General features: G+C 43.5%; 1 protein-coding gene across 1 annotated transcript in view; it reads right to left on the minus strand.

The window, feature by feature from the left end:
- Positions 1–22,816, minus strand: part of DAB1 (DAB adaptor protein 1) — a 220,850-nt gene extending 198,034 nt beyond the window's left edge. The window contains exon 1 of the mRNA XM_054211510.1: positions 22,603–22,816. The gene's annotated coding sequence lies outside the window, so the exon portion shown is untranslated. The remainder of the gene's footprint in view (positions 1–22,602) is intronic.
- Positions 22,817–24,710: the final 1,894 nt, after the last annotated feature.

Genomic DNA, 24,710 nt, shown 5'->3' on the forward strand with positions numbered 1-24,710 from the left:
CAGGCAGTGCGGAGAGCTGAATGCAGATGTAAGAAAACGAATATGAAAACCACAAAAGCTTTTGTTCCATATGATGAAAGCCAACATCAGTATGGATCACACCACTCAAGGAGAAGCCAGCTAATAGAGCACTCCCAAATCATAATTCATCCATTTTGTTCTCACAATTCATTTTGTAATAATTTTAGAAGAGGAGCACGGCCCTGCCTAAGGCAGTACTCAAGATAACCCAAGCAGACATTCTGTCGTTCAACAGGTTATCAACTGCCTGTGTGAAATCAGAACTAACGACGGAACAAAGCGATCAAAGAACCTCATCTTACATTTAGCAAACCAAAGTCACGGGAGTGACCGTTACGTGAGCTCTTCGTTTCCCACTCCTGTGGCACGGCAAGTCCCAGTCTCCCTGGCTCAGCCCCACAAGCCAGGCCCCGTGTGTCGACCCGAACACTCGTGGCTTGTGAGATCCCAAACTGGTAGGGAAATTGTGAAATAGATACTGCCTCCACCACGTTAGCTGACCGCTATGGTTTGAGAAACCCATAGCAATTTATTGTCATTTAGACAACTCTTCTATCACCCGATGATCCCTACCCACCCGGGAAGGGGAATTGGGGAAAACAAGGAAACACGAGGGCTGAAATATAAATAGATTTAATAGGATAAGAGTGTATCATTAACAACAATAATAAAGAACCGGTATTGATCCCAGTGCTAAAATAAGATATACGAGAATTACACTCAGCCAATTACAGCAGTAGGAAGCTGGGCACTCCCAGCAGTGCGCTGCGGCTTCGGGGAGAAGGGAAGGGCTCAGCGCCCCGGCATGAGGGCAAGGAGTTCTCTGGACCGCTGCCATCAAGGCAGAGAGAGATCTACGCAGCAAACTTCCTAATTTACATAGGATGTGACGTTCATGGTATGAAATAATCCTGTTGGCCAGCCTGGGTCAAGAGCCCAGGCCTCGCTCCTCCTCATCCCCGCATCTGGCAAGGCTCGAAAACACCGAGACCTTGAATCCCATATGGCATAGCTGGCTACGAAGTAAATATTTTCACGAGTTCAGACATTAGAGTTTTCTAAAAGTGCAGTTTTCCCAAGCATTAGAAGAGAAGTTAGTCCTATGTCGCTCAACCAGGACACTGACACAAGTGACAAGTCCCTGACATGGAGTTTAAGGGAGAGATGGAGCCCCATGCTGGGAGCTGTGACCGCAGCCTTCCAGCTCACCTTTCCACCCATCGGGACTGCATTTAATTCCTGACTTCTACCAGCCAGCAAAAATGAGATGGTGAGAAATTTATTAGGCTTTATAATCACGCATAACAATCTGCTGTACATCATGACTTTAACTGGAAAATATGCCTGACAGTAGAATTTCACCCTCGTTAGATAAAATGAGGAAAGGTGATTGTGTGTGATCCTTGCCCCGTGCTTCCACTGTGACAGAGAAAGGAGACAATTGGCAACAGCATTTCTTATTAATTACACATTATCTCTTTGAATAGACAGGGGTATAGAGATCTGTTTTCTTCTCACTCTTTTCGCTGGTGCAATGTCAAGAAACACTTTTATTAATTGGACAACAATGCTTTGGACTATAAACTACTTAAAGTCCTAACGCCTACACATGAATCTGGAAAGAAGAATGAGGTATTTCACTTTCTGATAGCGGTAAAGGGGAACAACAGTGAATTTTACCATATCTGAAATTACTGGGACAGCAAGCCACTCAACGCAACCAGCAGAGAGACACGTGTGCCTTGGGTCTCATCTCTCGCTGCTGCACAAGAGGCTCTGCCCCTATTCGACGTGCCCTGCCTTGAGTCCACTGCCCGTGCCGTTTCTATTAAACATGGATAAACAAGGAGAGGTGACTGTATTTGTTCAAAACCAGCGAAAGAAAGTGAGAGTGTCCCTTGCTCCCTCTGTGTTCCTTAGTGGTCAAAGGACTTACGGTGCCAGAAACCCACATTCTACCTAGAGGATCTTCCCTACCTTGTGCAAGTGTTTATACTTATCTCCTGTTTTGCAGAGAGGTTTTTGAGTATTTCAAGTTCACCTTTTCAAAGTTCTTCTCCACCAACTATAAGCACTAGGAACTGAAAAGCAGAGCAAGCTGCGAGGTCGAGACCTAATGCCCTGAGAAAAAGGCAAGACACCTGAGAGCTGACAAAACTCATTTGAACATTGACATGATGCTGTTACACTGAACCGCACGGAACGTGTCCAGAAGTGACTTTCCTTAAGTACTTACACCGCGCTACCGCAGGATTTCAGAAACCTAAAGCAGTAGAGATTAGTGCTTTAAAACCTCACCTGACCTAAAGCAACAGGGATGGGTGCCAAGGAAGAGCCGCTAATCGTTCGTCAGTGATCTCATTCGCCTTACTCCTGCAGTACTCTGATTTTGCATGCTGGGTAACGCCAGAGTAAGGACGGTCCCTTCGGACTACCAGTATGGGTCCGTCATGGTACTCTGCATAGAAATTGGCTGCACTCATTTGTAATGTTTTCCTTCCTCTGTTGCGCTGCTTCTTGATTAATTAGTGCCATTAAAGCACCTACGCAGAGTACACATGACAACTTGCCTTGCATAACAGTGGGAAGAAAGAGCAGGTCCTTCTGAATTCAGGGAAAAGTCTCTGAAGTGTAAATAGATAAAGATAATCAAATTCAGACTAGATTAAAATTAACAGACTATCAACCAAGTGACACTATTAATAAATGTCCACAACAAGCAGGGACAGAAAGGACTCCGAAAAGACCAAACATAATTTAATTAAACAAATGAGAACATATGAAAGAAACCATAACAGATAACTACATGAAAAGACAAATAAAGATTTCAGCAATAATTGATGTTATATTATTCACTGTATAAAATGAACTGTATCAGTGTTCCTCTCTATTTACATAGCAAGATGTAGGTGGAAAACCTTGGGATTTTAACTGTAACCTTGTAAAATATAGACACTTGCTCTTCGCATTAATAAATGAAGATTTTTTCTCTGTGTAGCACATAACATCAGGCCATGTGAGTGCAGAATATACATATGTACTCACAGCAATCTTGTGATGCAAGGGAATACTATTATTCTGATTTTATGGATAGAGTTTTACAACCTCATTAGTCTTGAGGCAACAAAGCTTTGTTGGTAGGGTTTGGCTTGATATTACAGAGCGTGAAAAATCACATCCCATAATCTACATGACTAAAATAGGCAAAGTTTCTGATGTAAATGCAATGAGGTTGACAAAACCCGGCCCATCAGCTTCGCTTATGTTTATCTGAGTAGATACACTGGCAGAATACCTCTTCCGCTGTTTCTCCACTGGAGATTCAGCCCACCAGGCTGATGGGGAGGGGGGAGCTTTGTAACAGAGCTGAGCGTCGATTCACAAGGGACGTGGATGCCCGTGCTCCAGCAGGGAACCAGTTTGCATGGGAACAGCCCGTGCCGGCATGCAGGAGAGGAGCAGGCCCAGCAGGTGAGAGGGGCTGAGCAGGGGGCTCCTCCGAGCCCAGCGCAAAAGGGACCTGCCCAGGGGTGGGACAGTGACGGGCTACAGAAGGAATACAGTCACATTGGCTGGGCGTGCAAGGACGGAGGAAGGCAGACTCTGCTTTAAACCTGTTTCTTCAGTTACTCAAAAGATAAAAGGGAAGTCTCTTGTTTCCACGTTAACACTTGAAGAAAGAATGCTGTATGTTACCCCAAACTCAACAACCACCCAACAGCATGTGCTGAACTGCCCCGGCCATGCCTGTCCTGCTGCTCTTTAAAGCAGCACTCGGAAACCTGAATTTCTAGCAAGGTAACTCACCGTCCTCACCCACTACACTTAAATAACAATGCAAAGTACTACAGAAGGCGGCGGGGTACCAGAATGCACCAGCTATTTAGGTAACCCTCCTACTCTCAGTATGGCTCTGCCTATGCAGGTGATACCTATTGGCTCCTCAAGGCAAAAACAAGGCCAAAAAGAAAAGAAACTGAAACAAACCATGACCTTTTAAAAATCACAGCCATTTCAATACCCAAGCTTCCTTCAATATACAAATTTTCCCTTAAAAAGTCCCAGTCCAGAACAACTGTATTATAACAAGAGGTTATTTTCTCTAATGAGATCGTAAAAATTCTTTTAAAAGACAATGCCACCAAACGGTTTGCCATCGAATTCTGCCATCGCAGCACTGTATAATGTGGCAGTTCCCTAATTGTCACTGTTTCCTCTATCACTTCACTAATCAATTCATTTGATTTTACTGCGTTTCAGTCACTCCACAGAGGCATCACGGAGTGGTGGGTGTTTCTAATGAGATCCTGTGAGGACTCTGTGTAATTGACCCTCAGCTATACAACATTTTTATCAACAAGCTGGAAGAAAATATGAAAACATTACTTGATAAAAATGTCAAATGACTGACAAAGATTAGGAGAATGGTAAATAATGAAGTGGAGAAGGTATTGATTCAAAGCAACCTGATAAGATCAACACAAGCAAACATTATGTGCTCCGCAGTACAGCTATCGAATGACTCCTAAATCCTAATTAGGAATTAGGATAAACTGAATCATAAGAACAAAGAACATATGGCACTTTCAGAGGTTGGAGAAGTCTCTTTTGGAACGCCAGCAGCTAAAATCCACAAAAACGCGAAAATCATGCCCAGGCATTGCCACTGCAGCAAAGGGGTCATGCGTTCCATGACCGCGTTAGCAGAATAAAGCCGCACAGGAATAGAAAGATTATATCACACTGTTAATGTGAATTGGTACAACCACAACAGTGATGTAGCAGTGCTGTCCCCAGGATGGGTCTTGCATGAAACAGCCACAGGAACGATTAAAGGAACAGTAAATACGTGTTAAGTGCAAAAAGTAAGGAACTCAATCTATTCAGTTTATCAGACTAAAGGAGAGGGCACAAGTTGATCACAGCTTATTAATACCTACACGGGACGCTGACGTTCAATAATTGAAGCCTCTTTAGGAAATAAACAGAGCTATAATACGATCCGGTAGCTGGGAATTAAGCTAGGCAAGTTCTGACTTGAAATGAGATGCTGGCTTTTAATAGTGAAAGTAATTAACAACTGGAAATGATTTATCGAGAGTTAAGCCGCATTCTTCAGCATTGTAAACCTGTATTTCACCACTGGATGTTTTCTGACAGATACACCTCAGCTCAGCTGGGTTAATTCAGGGTAGCCTTCAGGAGGTCAGAAGAGATTATTACACCGGTCCCTTCTGGCTTTACAAACCACGGTCTCTAGATCAATCCCCATTCCTACACCTCTGGCCTTGAGTGTTTCCTTCAGGTCATTAAGTTTAACATCCACTCTCCTTTCGTTTAGAATATGCAATTTAAAGCTATAACTGCTGCCTTAATTTAATGGTAATTAAACCTGAGCCGGCCTCAATGTTTTCTGTAACCAACTGACTCTTGGAAAGGTAGAGCTGGACGCAGCCTTCTGGAGCCACCATCTGACCAAGGTGCCAGGAGGGGACAGGGACAACAGCACAGATGACTCTCCCCCAAAGGAGAGTCACGGCCTTCAATTTAATTAAAGGGCTGTGCCGTTAGAAACCATTTTTGACATGCTGGACCACAAGAACAGGGTGTCAGCAAAGGAGTAAAGATACAGGGAGCCAGCGCAAAATGTTCATTGAGTCCTGACATCAAAAGACAATTCTGCCATTGAGATAAGCTTCCCTCAGCCCCTGTCCCACGGTAACGCAGACCCTTCCCTTGTTCACATCCACTTTTCCTCATCAGTGACATGGTATGTCCAATGTTCCCCTTCCCGAAAAAGTTTTTCCCAGTCCTCCTCCTCCTGTCCCTTCGCCCCAGACCCGAGCCCATTCAAGCCTCGTGCAGGCTCAGTTAAGCACCACACGGTCATTTTGTTGTGGCAAAACAAACCAATTCCAAAATTCAGCCCACGCAGCTTCCAAAAGCGGTTCTCATTGGTGCTGTATGGAAAGATTCAGGCTCTTATTTAAAATAAAGATGATTTTTAAAGGTTTGCACTGAAAGCTCATTCAGCTGGTCAACAAATTGTGCAATGTTGCAAATATTATTTACAGCCAGAGAGTGCAGGACACCATATATCCTAGCTGAATAATGCACTCTAAGCAAGTACCCATTAGTGATGATGATTACGCACCAGAGCACCTCATTAAGCCTTTGACTCTCTGGTATCCATCTAATCAAGACAATTGCACACCATTGTCATGTTTCGCAACCATGACACGACCTGCCATACTTGAAAAGGGGCAACTCCTGAAACCGCAAAGGCACCGCTGCCAACAGTGGGGTGAAAAATGGGAAAGGCTCCATATGCTTAAATGGCTCAAAGAGGGAATGTTTTAAAACAGGCTCCAATTACTGCAGCCCTGAAAAGCTGATGTTTCCTCTGAAGGAGACACACGCACACAAAACTCCATCAGGAGTGCTAAAACGTAAAGCAAAGTCTATTTGTTCCTCTTTGTATACTCCCACACTTTCCACGAGGTGTAAGGAGAGCTCTAAGCCTGTACTCAGGTCTTTAGAGACCTAGAAAAAGAAATGCCTTTAATCTTAATAAATATATGTGCCTTCCCTAAGCTTTACATTAAATTAAATCCAATAGCACTCTCAGACCTAGGCCAATGGAGATACAAGCTGGAAAACTTTAAACCAAAGACTGAACTAGTTTTTCACGCCACGCGCAGACTCCTTTCCTCCTGCTGCCTGAGACGTGCAGAGTAGCATTAGCTTTTAAAGTGCTCATCATGTGATAACCACCAACCAGGTATTTTGTACTTCTGCATTTGCAAAGCACTTCCCAATCATTAGCTAAGTTATCTAACAACTACTTAGCAAAATACTCCCCCAAAGCACAGAAAACTGGGAAATCAAATCTAACAGGGATCCTCTGAAATCCCTTCTAGTTAATGCAGAAGGGAATTTGCTCATAATACATCGTCATGCACATGACTAATACAAGACTCAATAAATTGTTAGTTTATAGAGAACGGAGTACGGGATTTATTTAACCACATTGTTTAGTAGAGATGACACAATCCATAACCTCATCGCTAAAATAAGTAGGAGAGCCTTAAAGCAATATATAGCTTGCTGCCACCACCACCACATGCCACTTAAGATGAGAATATAAATTAGCAAAATGTTTTAAGATAGATAACCTCAGATGTAAAACATTACATTGCTGTCTTTGGATTTTGGTCTGGTCTTAAACTACAACTTGGGTTTTATATAAATGTAACTGTGTTTAAAAATAAAAACTATCACTTGTGTCCCACTCCATTTGCAGTGCTCTAGATCTACCAACTGAAGTGATAAAGGAAGAACGAGCGCCAAACACACCATGCGATTTTGTTTCATTCCTGTTATTAATGGAGGTAATTTATTCAATGTTGTAAACGCATGCAGCTCTTGGAAACTACCCGAGGCCTGAGCGGAGGGGACCTTGCTGAGTTGCTTGGGTGAAAACAGCTTTCCTTTTACTAAAGTATCATCAGGGAGGTCAGCAATAAAAAACTCAATGTCTTATCTCAAGTGGAATACTTCAAAGCTGCTAAAATGAAATTGATTTTCCTGATGTATTCATGGGAGTTCACATGGAGATAAAGAATATGAGTGTCGCATTTATGCCTCCAACATCTGATCATGCAGAATGCACAAGTCTTTACGCTGACGGGGTTTTAGTTGCAGAAGTGAGAACCTCCTTTCGGCAAGGCTGGGTGGCTTCTCCAGCAAGTCGGCATCTCTCTTGCCGGTCTGCAAGAGAGATGTGGGGACCATGAAGGATTTCTTCCTTGAGCTGATGCTGATGGCACAGCAGGACTACCTCAGAAGCTTCAGTAACGTAATAAAAGTCTCTGTGCTCTGAAATAAAATTAGGAGACTAATGTGACTCTGGTCTTCTCAACAGACCGGAGCCGTGTTGGTTTATTGCACACAATTTAGTGATAGTCATACCTTTCACAGGGTGCAAAAGTGCCTTTTTTTTTTAATAACAGCTACAGAAAATCAATATATTTCATGAGTTCAATTAATCCCCACAGCTGCTGTGCCAGAGTCAGAAGGAAACAAAGAAATTTTCCATTTCTACGCTTTGGGACTAAGCTAGCCCACTGTTGTCTGCAGAGGAGGATGGCCCTTGAGTATCTTAGGCTGTTGTTCCCATTAAAACAGGTGTTCCTGTAATTTGTCATTTTTAAAGGTAAACCCTTGGAATTTATAAAGGTAAGACAGTGCTAGACTACGTTCTGAACTAACAGAGTCATGCCGGCATTTATATTTAAATGTGCTGGACGGCCCTTAAATATAAAGCCGCTAGGATTTAGGTTTGGATAATGGATCAAGGTCCTTGGGGCAGCACCCTCTTAACCTTGCTGAGTTACATGGAGGTTCCTGCTAGAAGACTTACCTACTACTGGTACTTATTCTTAAGTAATTAGAGGAACATTGATTACTTGAAAATCCATTTCTAGATTTTTTTTCCCAAGGTGCTGTCTTTTGTGACATGGATTCTCAGCAGGAGCTCGGAGAGCCCTTGCAGGCAACTTTCCAGGGGAAAGGCCAAGATTCAAAAGCCACCGAGCACCCATGCTCTGGGTATCGCCAAAGCGCATCAGACTCACATCTTCTGCAGGGACAGCTATGCATCTTGTTTGATTCCAGTTTAACCCTTTTCATCCGTATGATTGAAACCTGCAAGACGCCTCTTATTTATGATATATTTCCTTGTGCAAACTCCGACTCAGCTTTGACAACCAACTGCTTGACAGGGCCTGGGCACCTACGGAGCCGACCCGTGCACACAGGGGACCTTCCTGAAATGTGTGACACGCAGCCTACATCTTCCGAGGAAAAAGGTTAGTGTTTTATTTCTCCTAAATAGCCAGTTTGGGTCCTGTAAAGGGCCTATAAAGCTGGTCTTGACTAATTACTTTGTGGCAAAAGCAATGACCTCAAGTAGATCATTGTCCTTTATTGCTGCCAGATTTTACACCAAGACAGTTATCCTGGTGTAAAAAGATGCCTTTTCACATCACAGACAAAGTAAAAGCCTTTGCGTTTCCAACCCTCATGTGGCATTTTTTTTGCCAGTGGCAAATCTGAGCTAAATTTGAAATGTTTATCGAGTGATTCACCTTTTGCACAGCCCAGAACAGCTGCCTCCTGACAATGTCACTGCCCCAGAAAAAAGCCATTTCTCCGAGAGCACGCAGCACGTCGTGGCAGTAGGAGTACAGGGAACGTACTGGGGAGCTGCAAAGGCCAAAAGGACAGCGATGAGCCCGAGTTCAGTGGTCCTGAACGGGCGCTTTATAGCCCTCGTAACAGAGGTAGCGTCCTTTCGTCAGACTCAGGTGTGGGGTTTTTGCAGCAAAACAAGATCATTCCACTCTACTGCAACTATCAAACGCGGGGAAAAAAGGCCAATACTGGGATCTCTGAACTCGTGACACATTACACGCTGTTTTTATGTCCTGTTTTATCAGTGGCCACGTCCCACAGCGTTGCAGGCACTCATGTCCCTGCTGAAGGAGGACCGGGAGCGTTTTCTCCTGTTGGAGTGCGGATCAGTTTGTATTTTTCAACATGACGATTGTGGCTGCCAAACCCGATAATGAAAAATTGAAAGTCAAATAACCCCTATTAGTCTGTCAAAGGTTGATGGAGCTGGTATTCTATTTTCCCATTGTGAACGACTACCATTGTTAAGAGCTGACAGGCAAATCTCTGCAGAAATATGGACTCTTTGTGAGAGCTATTTATAGTAACATATGACAATGCAGTGCTATAATATGCATACTAAAGCATTGCCCGGGATATGCAAGAGCCCCCTGATACAATTTCTGGATTGTATGGCAAAATTCCATTAAGATAAGAACGTCTGAGAGGCCTAAACAGATGAGATATGGCGAAGTGGGGAGGAATGATTTGGGTTTTGTTATGGCATGGCACCAACAGCATAAGTATGTACAACGGCCTTTTAGGGATGAGTACAGAGCACATTTATCAACAGCACAAGAGCAAAAAATGGCAGGTTTGTGTTTATTTTGCTCTGCTTTTCTTTTTTGGTGTTTTTTTTTTTTTTTCCCATGACCAGTAAAAAGCAAACCAGGTTTGTGCAGGGATCCCGGAAGAAGAGGGGATGTGCTGCTCACGATGATCAACAGGGAAGAACAGCAGGATGGATGGCTGCCGGAGGGAATCAGAGGTGCTCGCTAACAAATATCAAGTATTAGCTGGGACCGGGTCCCTAAAATGCTCAGTGTATGCAGGTCCAGGCTTCGCAGCAGTGTCAACGAAGCCAGGACAAAGCCCAAAGATGAGGACCAAATGAATGATGTCAGCAATTTCTGAAGGACTGGATGACACATTGGGAAGAAGCGAACACAGAGTGCAACGGCAAGATAAAACAGCCGACACGGCTGAGCATACACTGCTGTGATTAAGCCTTGTGCAGATGGCCTTCCCCTCCTCCCTGGATGCCAAAATTCAGTTTGGAGAGGCAGAGTGGAGTCCTCAGTGCCACCCGGTCCCCTCCACAGCACACCTTCTTCTGCGGGCAGCTGGTCCTCTCCAAGCCCAAATGTTGTCTGATGCACATGGCTTTGAAAAGAGGGGAGAGGAGAGGGAAGGGAAGGGAAGGGAAGGGAACGGAAAAAGGGAAGGGAAAAGGGAAAGGGAAAAAGGAAAGGGAAAAAGGAAGGGAAGGGAAGAGAAGGGAAGGGAAGGGAAGGGAAGGGAAGGGAAGGGAAGGGAAGGGAAGGGAAGGGAAGGGAAGGGAAAAAGGAAAGGGAAAAGGGAAAGGGAAAAGGGAAAGGGAAAAGGGAAGGGAGAAAGGGAAGGGAGAAAGGGAAGGGAAAAGGGAAAGGGAAAAGGGAAAGGGAAAAGGAAAAGGGAAAGGGAAAAGGGAAAGGGAAAAGGGAAAGGGAAGGGGTACCAGGACTGTATTTTTTGTGAGAGTGTTTGCTGCATGCATTCGAAGCTCCTGCAGTGCTGATATCCTCTGCTATGTCATGTCTGCACTAGGCCACAGCACAAAAAGGCAAAGCAAGCCAGCACTTCTCCTGGCACTCAGGAAAGCAGATTTCTGAATTTTCACTTTTATTTCCCAGTTTTCACAGTGAACCCCGGGGTTCACTGCTACTGTGGTGGCTCCGGGGGATTTTGACCACTGCCTTGGATGCTGTCATAGAACCATAACGCTTTTGAACCCTATGGTATATCAATTAGAACAGGAAGAGCCAGAGCTAACAGGACAAAAACTCTTCAAAGACGGAGTCAGTACGTGGTAAAACGTAGGCAGTAGAAATGCAGTCAGGTTCCTCGTTCCCCTAACGCACGCATCAATTTTGCAAAAAAAGCAGTTTGCATTTACTTCACGTGATAGAAAACTTCTGAGCATAAAGATAATGCCCTTATAGGCACCAAATAGTCATCTAGCCTGCTAGATACCGTTATTGTACAGAGATAAGATACAAACATACACACATATAAAGGAAAGAAGCTAAGACTGATAAAACTCCACGAGCACAGAGAGCAGCTTAACACTCGCCAACCTTTTCAGCTCTCGTTACCAGCTCTTTTAACTAAAAAACCCAAACATTCGGAGGAAATCTTTAAAATTCTTGAACAGTTACAGAGAGGTCACCAAACTCCACCCAAGCCACCAGTGCCTCATGGACTTCTTGCGGTGGTACACACGAGCTTGCTTTTGCTCCATTCTCACCAGTTATATTTTCTTCCCCTTCTTGCCTAATTTTCCAATTATCAAGAGAATAGTGTATATAAGAGGCAACCTGCATTGTGCGTGGGTTTACGTTAATGGCATATGGTCCTTCACGTCGCAGCCAGACACTTTGTCAAGAGAGTGGAAGGTGAATATTAATGTCCCTTAAACTACATTCCAGTGTTAATGAAGCTCCTTTTGAGGGGAAGAAAGAAAGAACATTGTGCATTTAAATGATGATTATGAGTTATATTGGCTCTGAAAAACACCTTGTCTCTTCTAATAAACATTTTTGGTTTTCAAATGGGGTTTTTGTTTGGTGCTGGCCTCCCTCTAGTCACAGGGGGTCTCACCACTGATTTCAAGGAAAGAAGGGTTTGGCCAGCAAAAGCCACTTGAAAACACATTTGTGAAATATCTTCTACCACTGCTTTGCTGTTGTTTTCACAAAATACCAGAGCTGTTCCGTGTCGGAGCCTCTCGCCGGAGATGCTGCCATGCTGAATACCAAACCCTTCTTCCATTTCAACCTTTCTGGTAAAATAAATATGGAGAAATAATTTACTTTAAACAATCAAAAGATTTGCTGTAATAATGCTAAAATGCTTCAGCTTGAGACAATGAAAGATAATTTTGGATCATAAAACAAGAGCACTTATGTACGTGCTATGAATACATTTAATGCGGGTTAACATTTAAGTATCATCTGAAGCATTAAAATGCACCTGAACAAAACAGCAACACGAAAATATTTTACAGCATCCAAACACAACAACAAAATCACAATTATTTGCCATGATTTCCTATTCAGAAAGTTTTCAGACTTTTCAGGCTCAACAATTCCTTCACAATTCTTTAACTGAAATGTTCCCAATGACCCTCTGAGTCCTGGCCCTCAGTATGGGTCGTTGCTTAAAAACCTGACGCAAACCTCTCCCATTTTGTTTTCTTTATTTTTCTGTTTGTTTCTTCACAACAAGTATTAAATAGAAGCAGAACTTCAGAATTATCCACTATTAACTAAAAATTATCTGTTCATTTCCAAAGGCTTTGTATCAGGGCCTTAGGTGTGGTTGTCGCTGTTGTAGGGGTAGAAGAAACCTCTACGCTGTAAAACTTTCACGCCTGTAATTCCCCATAAATTAACCTTGTTTTACTTAACTTTCTGCACCTTCTTTCCCATTAGTAGTTGCTTTGTGACCCTCCCTCTGGACTATCGAGGTGGTTACAGGTTCAGGAATTACCTAATATCCATTTTTTTAAGAAGAAAAAAATAGAAAAATATTTTTTGCATCAGATGTGCACTGCCCAACTGTATTTGACAACTAATTGGCTCCAACCCTTAAAGGACACAACTTACGTATGATTTAAAATAATTAAAATCTTAAATAGTATGATTTCAGGGGTAGAGCTAGCCTTAAAGCAAGGATTTCCGTTCTAATCCTGGGTGAATAATTAGCTGATTCAGACATGTATTTATGGGGACAATAGTGTTCCACGAGGCAGAAAGACACTAAAATAATGACAAGTGAATTAAAGAACATGCGTTCCTGACGTGAGGAGATGACAGCTGATGCCTGTGTTGTCACATAAGAGGGTGGGTTTGCTATTATTTGGGCCCCTGGAACCCTTTATGAAGCCTTTACACTGCTGACTGATTCAGAAGGTGGAATTATATTTGATTATGGGTACTCAAAATATTTTGTTCAATCGTGCAGTGCATTTCTCACGAGAAAAGAAAGAAAGGGTGGGAGGCGGGAGCCGAACTTGCCGTGAGACATCATTCTCCACAGCTACGGCAAAGGCAGATGATAAAAAAAATGCAAATTAATAATTCCCTATCAGCCTATGCACGTAGCCTCCCTACCCCAAAACCGTGTGAGCCCCACACACCCAAGTGTGGGCCGTGGGAAAGATCCCCTTCGCCTTACTGAATCCTGCCACCGCCAGCCTTGTGTCCTCCTTGCCATCCCAAGTATTGAGTCCTCATCCTACTCTACGGACCGGCCTCGAGGCAGCTCTCCGTGGGCACGGGAGAGCCCCTCGGGCCACTAACCTCTCTGAGAAGCACAGCCACAACATACAGACACTGGACATCGCTCCAAAGGAAAAACGTCAACACTCGGTTCTAAAACCATTTCTCAAGACCTTCAGAAAATATGAGTATGGTATAAAGCGGGTCGATTCAGGTGCTAACCTGCCAAACGTGCGAGCCACAAGGACGAGAGCACACTCGCAAGTCTCTGCGTGCGGTAAGAATTACTGATTTACATCCTTAAGTACATTAAATGAGAGAGTTTTGACTTTAAATCAATAGAAAAGCTCAGAAAGTTAAATACAGAAAACAACAGATTATGCAGAAAATGACCCTTGAAATTTTTGCATTTACACAATAGTGGAAGATTTTCTCTTCTCCAAAACTGGAGGTCTTAGCTCATTAAATGTCAGTATTTCTGTTTATTACTCCAGTTTGTATTGCGGTACCGAGCCCATAGATTTGAGATGGGTGTACGTGAATAGCTGCGCTGGGGGGTTAGCAATAAAAAAATATACAGCAGGGCACCGGATCCTTAGTAAGGAGGGAAGTTGTTGTTCTTTACACAGATCTCAGGAGATTAAGCAATGGAAAAGTGTGTCAGACAGCAGGATTTCACGGTCCAGAAATTCAAAAATAAGATAAAACTCCAAAATCGAATTACCACTCCTGCCAATAAGCTATTACTGTGCCGTTATTAAATACACACAGACATTCACACGACCACGTTGCACTGTAAATCACACTTGCAGACAGTTCATTTAATGAACAGTGTTTGAGTAGACAATCTGTTTTGGATTATATTAAATATATAACTCCGCTTGCTCCAAAATGCATTCGTACTTAAACTTTGTTGCAATCCTCACTTGAAAAAAACAAGTGGGGGGAGAAGAATAAATCATTGCCAAGTGGCAACCTTCGGTTTTAAAAAGCAGGAAGTGCGAACCTAAGCTTCATTTAATGTAATAATTTACCTTTAAAGAACACTGTAAAGCTGGATGATAGCCCAGAAGAAAATACGTAGGATTTCGCCTGAAGTTTTTAGTAATTAAAATATTACACTATTGATTTAATTTACTTGTGTCACAGTAAATGTTTTTGCCTTGAAATGCACTTCGAGGATGTAAACATTACATATAGCCTCTTTAGAGCTGCTCCTGCGTTAAAGCAGTGCCCTGCAGTCGGGTCGTACCTTCGACGCTGAGCATCTCTCTGGTCCTAAATACATCTCCAGCACCTCCCGGGGGTGGGTTTCCCTCCCCTCCTTTGCAGCCCAAGGCTCTGGGTCTGCATCTCACCGTGCGCTCGGCAGCAAGCCCCGACGACGCCTGACCCAGATACGCTGCAATCCCGATTCCCTGTTTTACGGGGAGCGGGGGGAGTTTAGCCGCCTTCTCCCAGGGGCATCTCGTAGCTGTGCCCAAGCCCCCGGGGCTGCGGATCAGCGCAGCCCCCGCCCCAACGAGACGAGAACGTGAGAAAAGTGACTTCCCCAAAAACTGCACTGTGCCACATTTTAACTGCGTTGGAGGCGACAGCCGATGGAAATGGGGATAACGTGAATACTGGGGCTGTAATGTGTATTTTATAAATAGAGGAGACTTAAAGGGAATATACAATCTCATGCCGCAGGGGTTTAGCCAGACTCCATTAGGATTTAGGTGCGGATTCTGCTGCAGAAAAAGACGGGTGTCTTATCAGGGATCTGCTGCCTGGGGGCTTTCTTGCATTTCCCTTGGAAGCGTGTGGTGGCCCCTCAGCCCTCATCTGCAACAGCAATCTTTAAATCCCACCATTACACGGCAGCCTCGGGCTAACGTGCAACGCGGCTGTCCCCACAGAGAAGCGTGATGGCACAGGCCCCGTCTCCGCTAGGAACTGAAGGTCACGAGCCCCTGCGACTACCACAGCGGATGCATGGACAGCCCCCACACAGACCCAGAAGCTATCAAGGACGCTGCTTCTGGGCCTGATAAATCAAGTTAAAGAGCATCTCAGAACGCTCAGCCAGATGGATCACTTGAATGGCTAAACACTCTAATACATCTTTTTGAGAAAAGATATTGGCTTGTGCAATGAAACAGATAATTGACTATTCCATGGAAACTGTTAGGGCTTTACCTCTGGGATCGGCAGGAACCCATCTCTCTTAGTACAGAGGTAAGCCTGCGAGTCTTGGGGTTTGATTTTATTCTCCCTTCCTTCCAGGAGGAACATTTGGAACAGAAACCAAGCCCAGGCTGGTCTTCTCGCATCAATCCACCCACCGATGTACCGCGATAATCTGCAATTGAGCGCGAGCGCAGCAGCCTCATCCATCAATGCAAATAGCATAAGCTTCTACAGCAGCCATGGATACGGGATAACCCTCCTTAGCCCAGGTGGGTCAGACTGAAAGGAGCTCTTCAAACCCCCACCATCAATCGCAGTAAACCTCCCCTCGCACCATTGATAACATGAACCGTGTTTACTCTCTGATCTGCTGTTATAATGATGGACATAGTGATACCAAGGAAATAACTGATTTTTTTCCAGGATTGTAGAAGTAAATGAGAGGAGAGACTGCCACCCCCACCCTTCTCTGGCTCTTCCCTCTTCGAAACGCCACAACAGCTCCACAATTTATGAAATTGTGGATTTATTTTTAAATATGAAAAATGAATGAAATCCAGGTTAGGGAGCTGTAATTCCAGGGCGGAGCTCCACCAAACGCACGGGTCTCTTAGTGCTTTATTTCTGTGGTTTCTCAGGACACGAGCTCCTTGATGGAATTACAGTGCTGTCATTCAAGTTGCTTGTTATTTGTTCTATATGTAAATAAAGGGAAAGCATTTAAAAGACTGCACTAATGTATTCAAATATTTGTAGATAATCCACTGTAAATCTCAAGACTGGAGGATTTTGCATAAATGCTTGAATCTGTAACTGCTAGGAGGGAATTCCAACTCCCTGAGCGAGCAAATTACACAAAAAACTAGCGGGATGATTAGACCAAGCACATTAATATTGGCAATAAGTTTTGTCCGTCAGCACGCAGGCTGAATTCAAGGATTGCATCCTTCTTAATATTTGTATGGCAGGAGGAGAAACCAGCCACGATCAGGGTATAATAATAACAGCAATACACATAATTGCATTTTTATACAGCACCCCAAACCGTAAGGGACTGGGCTGCTTGTTGTATTTACTTATGGTTTTCAAACAAGTTTTGAATGACAGTTGATCAGCTGAGGATTTTTACCGTCCAGATACCCCTGCTCTCTGCATTTTGGTAAGTTAGAGAGAGGTTCTGACAGCCCCGAATCATTTGGATCTTCCACGAATCGCTTGTACATTTGTCTACCAGGAAGAGAACCATCTCCATCAGTAAAGGTGTTAATAATATATACACATATTATTAACTGAACTTATTTTCATTTCTTGCCCTGGAGTCATCATTAGTGAAGATTAAACATGCATAAATCAGTCTCTCTTAAATTAGTGAACATCATCAAATGTCACCTTGTTGAAACTAAAATTTATTTATTTATTTTTCAAAAATGGGATGATGTTGAAAGACAGACACAATTATTCCAACATCCACCACTTTTTTTAGCCGGCCACTGGGCTGCATCTACTCGCTGGTCCCATAAGTCTCTCATTATCTCTAAAGCAGGGGAAATGAAGGTCAGGTCCGGAATTATTGACTTTTCCCACACGTCTTACACACCTTCATTTTACTAAAAAATCCTGAGTGGTTTGGAAATATTATGTGGGGAGGACCAAATTATGTCTTCAGCTACCTATACACTCTGCCATGCCAGTCATTGGAAGTCGCACATGTGTAATAGAGAGAGGAGATTAGCTGTCAATATTGCAAGTAAAAACTAATTAAGAGCGAATGGTTCGATGATAGAGGATCATATTTCAACGTTGCCAGTTCCCGCTATTGTATCAGGAGTCTCTTGGAATTTATTTAAAAGTCTTGCTCCTGAAATAAGGTGATTACATGAGAATCTTACTGTCATTAACCAGGAGTAATTTCCCAGCCTTTCAGTTGCAAAGAAAAGCTTAAAGACGTTAGCTGAGTACACCTTCAAGGCTCAGAAATGAAAACATTCAACATTCATTAATCTCAGTAATTTTTGAGGGCCCGCTCACATTGTTAAATGTTTGGGGTTGGCTACGCTGAGACAGCAGATGTACCAGAGACATCCCAAATACCAGGAGGCTCTTTGTCCTTTCAAGGAGGGGAATGCTGATGCTGTTTATTCGTAGCTGCTAAGTTTAGCACGGCTCCGGGCACCAAGTATTACAGAACATACTTAGGTTGATTTGCATTTCTGCTAATTATTTGCACAGAGCTGTCACCTCCCACATTGCCAGACAGAACTAGCTCGCCTGAAGGGCGCCGGACAGACAGGTATGGTGGGGTCGGATCTGAGACCAGGCAAAGAAAATTGTTCTATACACCCTACCTTGGGGAAAAAAAAAAAAGGGAATTCAATGTTATTCCAGGTTACAGTTGCCTGAATAAGTTATGCACATGTTGGGGTAATCTAGTGATAGAAGTGCACGCTTCAGCTCTCTATATTGCATTTGCAGCATCTTGCTTCGTCTTTTCTACATTTTCTTGCTGATCCAGCTTTTTTCTACAAACAGATGATTAATTGGGGTTAGGTTTTGAAAGTCCTTTAGTCGCCTGACAGCTCGGACTTCAGCCCAAGTTAGGCACACAAATGCTTTGGAAAAGCCTGTGTTTAAGGGAACAGGGAAGACCTTTCCACTTCTGCATCTACCCGGGGATCCTCTAACTCCCACTTTTCTCCACTGAGGTCCAGTGGCCACCATTAACGCACTTCCCCTGGCAGCCACCCGAGCCTTTGGGTCTTGCCGACCTTGGCTGGTCTCTTCATGGGAGCTTCCTGGTATCACAAAAAAACCCAGTGGCAGTGACAGAGCTGCCCTGGTCCCTGCTGGCAGTGAGACGGTGGCAGAGGAAGCACGGGGAGGTCTAGAGCAGCTTTGGCTAATGTGGCCCTGGTTCAACAAGAGTCTGAGCCTGGGCTTGCCGTTACCTCAGCACTGTAATTTTGGGGCTGTCCGTGTAATGCAAACAAGGCTTTAAACTCTCTGAGTTCCCTCCCTTTAGAATGATGATAAAATTCAGCACGTTAAGTGCTGTGCTGATACAGGGCATTAACCTTTGCATCCTCGCACGCTTTGTAAGTGTTGGTGCAGAACGACGGAAATATTGCAGAAATCACCAATAGCGAAAATCAAAATATTATCTTAAAAAGAATGCTTCAAAAGTTAATTTTAAATATTTCTATAAACTTTGAGAGAAGTACCCCAGGACAGACTACTGAATCACCCCAAAATTGGAGCTAAAACTGGTTTTGTTTTTGAACACATTAATCCTCTTTCCCAGCTAGCACTGCTAAAAACATTTGCTGTAGACCTAAGAAATACTGTTCCCATTAGCAGCTTGACAGTATACTGTGAACATGTACACACAAGCAGATTTTTTTGTGTACTATTACCCTTGAACATCAGTTCAGAGAACACGCCTACAGACCAAGTCTTGGATAAATAAACACAGGGCTATAATACAGAATATAAATAATGACAGAAGTTTAGTTCATATCCCATTCCAGACTGGGATCTAGGGGCTGTGCTAAGGCAGCCTTCTCTGAGTCTCACCCTACCTCAGCTTTTCTATCCATAGAAATGATTAAAAATTAACTAGGCAAGGAAGATGGGTTGACTTTATCAGGTACTGCTGAGATCAGATTAACATTCCACTGGCACATGGGAGTTCAAAGTTCAGGTTCTCGCATTACTGAAAGTTTAATTTTTAATCTTTCTTTAATAGTAAAGGTCTAGATGGTCCTGCCCCAACATGAAGGAACCTCGGACCATAAACTTCAAAAGCACTGATGATGGGCATCTGATGTTTGCTTCTCCAGAAGAAGCCAGGTCTCTAGCCTGCTGAAGTAGAGGTACTGCTGGAATTAATCACATCTCCATTGATCTTGTTTTGATCAAACATATCATCCTGCTCCAAAAGACCGATGCGCTGGTGAGAGAAAAGGAAGGAGGCCTCAGCAGACTGCTGCAACTCTTCTGTTCCTACCTGATGGCCAATGCCACCTCTAAGGACCAGCTCTTGAAGCACCTGTACCTTACTCCAGGTCAAGGTTTTAGTGCACTGATGACCATAAAGTCAGCAAGTATTTGTGACCTATACGTGCTTTTACCAGCGCTGTTCTGTCTGACCTCTCATTTCAGAAAGACCGTCCCAGCCATCAGAAGACACACTCTTAAAAGCATGGAATGATCCACATTTCTGCCATCATTTTATTGCCTGACTTTACGGTACTTACTAATGCTACTAGCAGAATTACTTAGCCTAGTGTCAGTAAATAATTAAGAACAAATGTTTAACACATGACAAATCCTTCGCCGCTGGCCTTTTTAGATCTTCACATTTTATCTCACCCAACAGAGCTTTGGTGAGACTCTCACATCAGCTATCACAAAGGTTGCAGAAGAAATGAGGGACTTTGTCTCCCACTCAGCCTCATAATCCTTTCAAAACCAAACTTATTGCTCTTAGATGTAGATGGGGGACATTCCGTACCTTTACATATGGAGACCATATTCTGCATGTTGAACATGCCGGTGAGGTAATATTTCAGCTGAATCTATTGTGTGTCACATCTGGTATTTTGAATAATCGGTTAAGTGAACAGTAAATTAAATTAAGCCAAGACAGTGTCATAAACCTAAAGTGCATTTCCAGAGGTTCTCCCATATGAAAAGGGAGTTGGCTTAGAAGGCTTTAAGATCCTGACACTGAGATCCTTAATTGTAAATAAATCAACAGCCTGTGTGGTTGTATCCAAGGAATAGGCCACTACAGTGGATTAAATGTAAATACTTGTGAGAAAAGAAAGCGATAACACAGATGGATTTTCCAGCCTAGAAACCTGCCAAAACCAAAGAACTTTTGACGATGACAACCAGAGCTACGAGAGTAAACTAGAAATATCCTGGTGGTGCTTCCTTCACCTGCCCTCCGTCTGACGGGTTGGCTCTGAAAGAGCAGGAGACCCTGGCTGCTCTGTGCCCACGCTGGCCCTGCCAGCAGCCCTCTCGAGCCATGGTGGCAGAGGAGCCATAGGAAAGATGAGCTGGTTTTATCTGCCACGACAGCCTGACACTGGGATGAGCGAGTCTGGTGTCCCAAGCAGCTGCTACCCAGAGCGCTCTGGATGTACCCCAACATTCCCTGCCATCTCTGGAGCTGCTGGCTGAACCTAAAGAACGATCTCACACTCAAGTAACGTAAAGCAGCAACTGATTTATAAGCTTGTCCTTGGGGATGCTCTACACAGCCTTGTAAATGCAACGATTGCACCGATTCCAGCCAAAGGATTGTCGTTTCGTACACCCCTAACATCACCGAGCCCCATGCTTTACCAATAAAGGGCTAACGAACCAAAACAGTTGTTCATATGTTTTCTTACTCCTTCTCCAAAATGTCACAATAAATCTATATTGCTGGGTAACAGCAGCAGATGGGTATCGTAGCTCGTAATTTGGCACAGGTATCCTCAATCAAGTCAATGACTAATTCTCTCCAATGATAACCACCTTTCTCATTTGTTAGAAGTTCATTATCATTTTCTAAAAGGTTTTTCTCAGGATAAAACCAAGGGTAAAACCAGCTTTCTTTGTCGTATTGCGTTACCCATTACGGAGGGAATGAGGGATGGATTTCTGGGGACAAGGTGGAGTTAACCGCAGAAAATTACAGCTTCAAATAAGCATATAAACAATAGCAAAAATTTCCTAGAAACACTCTTTGATGGAGTACATGGCTTCATGGAACACATCTGTTGTTTTGTGGGCAGCCCAGGAAATACTTTTTGCCAGCTTTGTTAGGATTACTATTTCCTCAATGAGACTGAAAAACAAAAAAGATCAAAACCAAAGAGAAAACTCTTTCCCGAGATACTTGCAGTGGCAAAAGGAATGTGTTCCTTTTTTCTAAAACTAGCAAACTAAACAACAGTGTAGAAAAACAACATGGCTTTTATTAGCTGGGCAAAATAAAATGGGGATGCAGCGCCATTTCTGATGACGTGGAGAGGCCTAGAGAGCTTCAGTCTTCCAGTCAGACTTCCAGATCCCACCCCGTCCCCAGTCCCGCAGCAGGTGTGTAGCATGTCTGGGAAGAAAATTTACATTTCTTCGCTCTTCTTCCTCTGATTTTAGGATTTCATGAAATACTCCTAAAAACACGCCCTTAAGGTATTTGTTACCCTTCAATTTTGTTTGCTAATGAGCTCCTAATTGTGGCATAGCAAGTTCATCAACTACTGCACTTCTATAAAAGAAAGCGGTGCTGCAGCTAATTATTTGTTAAACTCATTATCAGAGCTCTGCTACTGTAAAATTTTATAGCTATTGAAGTTCCCAGCTGACACCTTGCTGCAGGACATTTGGTAAGGACTCCAGCAGAGGTCTTCTGCCAGACCTCGCTGGGGCAGCTGCAGATGTTAAAGTTGAGTACATACTTATTTGTCACATGGAGCTGCAAGAAGCATGAAAACGTGGACACTTCCTCCTTCTTCCTCCTGCTACAGAAACGATAAACGCTGGCAGAGGAAGAATGTATAATGCTGGTCCCAACAAGGGTCAGCAGCGTCCCTCCAGACTTCCTATACACATCATACCCCTATTTAAAGTATTTTAGTGTCACAGGTATTTTCTTTCCTAGTTGAAAAGGCAGTTTTGAATCAAATTTACCAATAAATACCTTTCAGGGAAAAGAAAGTCAGAAGACATCTTCAAAAAAGCCGAAGACCTAAACAGCCCAAGCCTGCCAATATTAACTGGGGTTAGGGCTGCTCTTAAAACCTTGACGTGATAAAAAAGCAGCAATGTGAGGGGCTTCAGAGTTTCCTGCTTCTCCTGCAACCCTTAGTACCTCCAGTGGGGCACCTCAGGGCAGCCCTGGGCACTCGCTGAAGTCCAGGGAAACCTCTCTACCGGCCCTCGCGGGCGCTCCGTAGGATCAGTACAGGTAATCGACAAGTTTTCACTCTCTGCACACTAAAGAACAATATATTAGTAGAAAATTAATAGCTCGGTTAGTTATTGATTAACAGAAATGCTACAGTGCTCTTACGATTTTAAATTGTTCCTGATTAATGGGAGAGGCAATGAAATGTAAACAGTGATCTCATTGTGTCGGAAGCAGAGCACAGGCCGAAGAGCACGGGCAGGGAGGGGACTATAGCACTGATTACTGTCTTACATCCGCCCTGGAAACGTGGATTAGCCCAGCCTGGCTAAATAGGGAACCTGAACTGGAAAGTATGTTTCTGTATTAAACCTGGGGTTAAGATACTTTAAGATTCTACCCCGGCACGTAATTATATTTGTTTAATCTGTTGGGAGAATGTTTCATTCCCTTTTCTGCCTCGCTGTTAGTACAGGAGCTCAGGTATCCGGTGTGAGCCTCCCTAACTGGTGAGGCTCGCCATCCCAAAACCCATCATTACGTTGTGGTGGATAATAGCTGCTCCCGGCCATTCCCACCTTTTCTTTCTACACCCTGCTCTACTGCATCGAGATTAGGGAACAATGAATAAACAATAAGCCTGAGTCTCCACCAGAGAAATGAAACGTTCCAGCCTGAACACGTGAGAGCTGAAAAAGATGTAAACAGTTTTGTGCCATCCACCCCAGCTTTGTGAATGGGAGCTGTGAGTCAGCCGTCCTCTTCTAAATCACTGCAATTGCAATGTCCTCTGCTAACAAGCCCTGCAATTCTCCCCACAGCCCCCGGGAAGGCAGAATTCTGGGAAGAGTCAGAAGCCAGCACTGAAGTGGCAGGAATAAAACTACTGAAACTGCTTGCCCGGCAATGGCATCCCTTAAAATAGTGCAGATTGAATCAGCCAGTCCCTTCCAAAGAGCGCCTGCATGCCGCGAGGCCAACCAGAGTACCTTCCAACAGTGGTATTAGATGCTACATAGAATGCATAAACCACTAAAATTACCTATTGGGAAAAAGGGAGAATCGGAGTTACAAAATTGCTAGTCATGTTTTAGACTACAAAGTTTTAGAAAGAGGGACCAGGTTTCCAGCTCTGCCACTGACTTGCTTTGGATGTCAACAGGGTCTTTGCTCCCTGAGTAACATGTAACATAACTCTGCCCCGCAGTGAGGCAGAGAGATTGAAAAAAATCTGGGAATCTCCAAGGTAACACTATTGTATTACAAAATCACATTGCTATGCAATACTCATTCTTCTGACTATTTAGGCTGAATGTGAACGCAGGCTACTATAATCTTGTATTGTAAAGAAAACACCAGTAAAAAATAAAAAAGACGTATTAACCTCTACTACAGATATAATCAAAACAGGTTTTATTGACTTGAAGGCAGTACTTTGCCATGCGTATAAAAAAATAGTTATGCATTTATACTTAAAAAAATAATAACCCTAGACTATCTGATAGTTGTGACACTGAATTAATAATTTTAGCAAATCAGGAGGAAGTTAATGTAATCCTCAATTTGCTTTACATCTCCAAAGTCACCTACGGCATTTTACAAGGCAGGTAATATGATCACAGCTGGACACCTAGGTAATCTTCTGAGCTTTTTTTTCCTTTTCAAAATAAATGTTACAGATTTACCGTGATACTGCTACAATAGCTGTTAAATTACTTTGAAAGATGAAAGAAAGCAGGTGAATTAACAAGAGTCTTGAACTCCATCAAGCTGATCAGGAATGCCAGCAGGGCACAACACAAATGCAAGATCTAAGGCTGCAGATGGACCAGCAACGAGAACCTCCTGCCACACCTCCCCATTTCGGGGGAGGTTTAGATTCAACCTCCTCCATCCCAGCT

The sequence above is a fragment of the Rissa tridactyla genome, chromosome 8 (assembly GCF_028500815.1).
Source record: "Rissa tridactyla isolate bRisTri1 chromosome 8, bRisTri1.patW.cur.20221130, whole genome shotgun sequence".
Lineage (NCBI taxonomy): Eukaryota > Metazoa > Chordata > Aves > Charadriiformes > Laridae > Rissa > Rissa tridactyla.